Source organism: Eucalyptus grandis, chromosome 4 (genome assembly GCF_016545825.1).
Source record: "Eucalyptus grandis isolate ANBG69807.140 chromosome 4, ASM1654582v1, whole genome shotgun sequence".
Lineage (NCBI taxonomy): Eukaryota > Viridiplantae > Streptophyta > Magnoliopsida > Myrtales > Myrtaceae > Eucalyptus > Eucalyptus grandis.
The window spans coordinates 29244893-29249546 of NC_052615.1; positions in this window are offsets into that span (position 1 = coordinate 29244893).

Genomic DNA, 4654 nt, shown 5'->3' on the forward strand with positions numbered 1-4654 from the left:
CGCTAGGTTTGGATGAGGAGGAAGAGAACACTGTTCGACGGTTCACGGCGACAGCGTGTGAATTCAGCTACGGCAATGCGTGGCCAGCGCTTGCAATGACGAATGACAATATCGGTGGAGCTCCGACTAGAAGAGGTTTGTAGGGATTGAACGGATCGGAGATGGTGGTGATTGGCGACAATCAACACGACTGCAAGAAGTGACCTGGATGAAAATGGAGACTGCGGGCGTGAGTTTGATGCTGATGATGATGGTGGTTGAAGAAAAAGTGGGGCGGTGTGGCTTTAAGGAAACGAGAAGGAGAACCAAGACGGATTCTGCCGTGTGTGTTTTTTTTTCTTAGAGGTTCCCATTTTTATTTTCCTTTTCTTTTACTCTTTTTTCTTTGAAAAATAAATTCGAAGGAACCTAACGCCGTTTGTCAAAATTCCGGTATATGCTTATAAAATGCTTTAGCCTTAATTGCAATAAAAAAAAAAATTTCTTGGAGGAAAACCGATTCCATTTTTTCCAAAATATATGAAAATGACCTTAGAGCAAAATTTAGGTATCGACAAGTTTTAACTATCAAATGGTTATTTCTGAGCTATTTATACTTACTTTGGTAACTTGAGGTTCCTTAATTTTAGGAGGTGTGGGATGGTTGGATGATCCTTCCTGGACGTGGCTGTAATCGCTTGCTTATTGCCCGCATTTCACCTCTCTTAGCATAGGAATGGCAGTGCAGGCCTGGATATTAAGATCTGTGTCTGACTTCTAATCCTATATGGATTTTCCATTACATTCCTCTTGTTCTATCAAAGTAGTTAAATTATTTAAAGCATTTATGTACTTGCATTTTACATAGTAAAGAGTAGAAACCCATATCGGCTGGACTTAAGAATGACGGAGAGAAATTTTTAGAGTCCAACCAAATTTCACGATTGGATAGATTGGATAATTTTTGTCATTAGTGCTCGGCGTAACCTTAGTTTACCCAAGTATCTGAGGTATTATGGAGGCTATGTATATACTAAAACAATTATTGGATCATGTTCACCGATAGGGACCAAAGATCGGTCCCACATATGTTTAAACACAATGATGGATCTGGGAAGACCTTGCGTTGGTCTTTTTTGTCATCATGTCCAATCAAGCATAGGATTAAGGACTTGACCCTCCGAGGACCAAGCCCCCCACTATTGCACTAATTTGCATTTCATCCGCCAATTTTTAAAGGCTGAGAAGCTACACACGGTTAATACAATCATATCCTCTTACTTGATTCGAATGAATATGTTCACCGTTTTTTATTCGAAATGAAGAGCACTTAAGACCTATATGGTACTACTAACTGTTATTATAAAATTAACCCATATTATTTTGAATACTTATACCAACCATGTTTTAGATATCAACAAGAGTTGAGAATCTAAATATGCACATGCAGACCACACGGTGCGTGTGGACATGGGACATCTCGAGGGGTTTACGAACTTGTGGGCGTGAGAGAGAGAGAGAGAGAGAGGTTGCCCCTTGAACCGAACTTTGTGTGAGAGAGAGAGAGAGAGAGCCATCATATCACGTTAAGTTGGAGTCTTGCACGATCTTGCTTTCTTAAAGCAAAATTCGTTGCTCTTTTTTGAGTGGGTTTGTCTTTCATGATCTTGCTTTCTTAAAGCAAGATAAGATTCTCTTTTTTGAGTGGGAAGACTAAACCAATTTAATGTTGACATTTTTCTTCACAAGGGATCAAGATTAACTACCATTTTAGAATTTTGAAAACAATTCAACCTACTTATTTTGAGTGAGTGCACGAATTAGTATTATACCTTTCATCTATTATTACTTTATATGAATTTGTACCGTACCTCATTAATATGCGAAGTATTTATGCTAATTATAGTGATTATGGAGAATTCACAATTTTGCACTATCAAAAGCCAGTACACAAATAATTGGAGACTTGAATTTAGACGGTATAATGAATTTGAATATGGACATCTATGTCCGAAGGCTTGAAATTATGTCAAACTCCACCATGACATGGTACATGTCACGGAGGATTTTGTAGCTAGCCATCTCATGCCGATTTATGCCTCCCAAGCAGCTCCTTAAGCATCAGGGGGCCAAAATTGCATCAAAGGATTGCCATTATGTTTGTTTTTTAAAAGCAAATTACCGAGGATACAACCAACAATGGCATCTTATTTTCAGTCATACATCTACTACTCATCAATAATAGGCTAAGTTTGTCTATTCGATAAGGAAAACAAAATCAAGTGCTTTGGCGAAAAGAATAGGCCTCTGTTTCAAACTACGTCCAAAGTCTTTTTTCTTTTTTCTTTTTTTCCTTTCGGAGTAAGAATGTGAATATCGTTAATAAGATGAGGTACATAAGCTTAGGGGAGGAATGTGAATATCATTAATAAGATAAGATACAAAAGGTTAGGGGAATCCCTTTAGCATTTCAAAGAGAGTAATTATACGAGACGATGGAGGAAGGAAGAGTAGCCATAAGACATTTGTTTGGGAAGGCCTACATTGTCGGTAGAGTGACACCCTTCCTTGTACAACCTTTCGAATCCTACCCAATAGAAGATGAGACTCAATTGACTTGTTTTGAAACCATCTACAGCTGTGTTCCATCCACATACAATAGATAGTCACTAAGAAAGACAGCTTGAGGAGTCTCATCCCCAAATTTTTGTCCATGGTGGCCCCAATCATCTATTGAAGTTCCAAATTCCAACCTCCTACACAACCCCAAATGTCATTTTGTGCCAAAATACTACGTCATACAAAAGTTACACTTAGTATCTTCTAAAGACAACCACTATGATACTACTATTGGTAGCCTATCTCTACAAACAAGCCGGCCAATAAAATTATGCTTGCTAATATTGCTAGTCCAAGTTAATTGTCCATAGCCAATACCTCCTATCTAAATTATATCTCTTTGCAACAACATGTTTGGCTAAAGATTATAGATATTAGAATAAGTCTTAGCTTGAGAATACATTGCCAAAACATAGGGATGATGACAGATGATTGATGAGGTCCCATAACATGTGGCCCATGAATATTTTATTCCAGAGTTTCAGATTGAGTAGACCTAGTCCTTCATCCTTTTTGTGATGAGCATACTACTTTCCATGCAATTTTGTGGGATCTATGAGTTTCAACATTTCTTGACATAAGAATTGCCTAATCTAACTCGAGGACAATCTATAGTCTTTGGTCTAACTCAAGGACATAATGAGCATTAAACATACGCTCTTCGATCCAACTCACACTTCTTGGCGTATTAGGAAGACCAAGACTTTACTGGAACTCATCCACTTTCACATCCAGGAAGATTAAGATTTTGCAGGACTCAAAATGGTTTCATTGTTTCACTTTTCACATCACTCTTCTTCCATCCCTATGTCTTTTTTTCATTACTAGTAGATTTTCCACATGTTACATGTCTTGCTTAAAATTAACAATACTAGAAATTAGTATAAGAAGGAAGTAAGGAACCCGAAAAGATCTCTCCAATGGTCACGAGTGAATTAGTAACTGAAGAGAACAACAAAGGTTGTGGTGAAGCTAAATGATGATGTGCTAATGGAGAGAGAAGACTATAAACTCCAAGAAGACCAAGACTTTCACCTACCAACAAGATTAAACAAAGACCAAGACTTTCAAAGATGCATACAAGAGGTTAGAGAAATCAAGATAAAATGCTTTTTGTCCTAAACTGCTTGTTTTGTAATATTTAGAGAACATCCCCAAAGACTTTGCTGGATATCATGTCCTTTTTTATCTGAAAAGGGAAGCAAAAGTAGAGAATTTCCAAGCATTAGATATGAAAAAAAAAAGTGAAGCACTTTTAAGAAAAAGTGATAAAGGGAGAGAAAATTTACTTAATTCCAAGAAGACCAAGACTTTGCAAAATAAAGTGATAAAGGGCGGGAAACTTTAATCAATTTCAGGAAGACGAAGACTTTGCAAAATAAAGTGATAATGGGAGAGAAACTTTAATCAATTCCAAGAAGACCAAGACTTTACAAAATAAAGTGATAATGGGAGAGAAACTTTAATCAATTCCAGAAGACCAAGACTTTGCAGGATACAAATTGACTTTGTTCCTTCACTTTTTACGTCCTCTGTCCATCCCTATGTGAATGTCTCCTTTCCTAATGTTGTAGAGTTTCCACGCCTTACATGTAAAATTGAGAATACTGTAACTTTCATCCAACCCTTTTCACTATAAATCATATTGGGTTTTTCATTCATTAATCTCTATTGTACTTGTCCATTAGAATTATGTGTAGGTTTTCATTTACAAGTTTAAGTTAGATAAAAGAAAAAAGGCAAAAAGAAAAGCAAATAAGAAAAAATAGTAAAAAACTGAAAAGGGAAAAAAAATCAGGAATGGGGTGAGATGGAGAGCGCTGCCCATCCCACGGCCACCACCACGCCATTGTCATCAGCATCGCCGCAGGATGACTCATTCCAACCCTTTGGCTGCCATCATAGTTGGCGCAACTAGCCAGACTAACCATCACAACCAATTATATTTAATTACCTAATGACTGAACTTACTTAATTTATATGTTTACTCACAATGGAAAGAATGATTTCTAGGGTTTACAATTTCTCAGGTGCCTCGTAAAAAATTTAGTTCAAT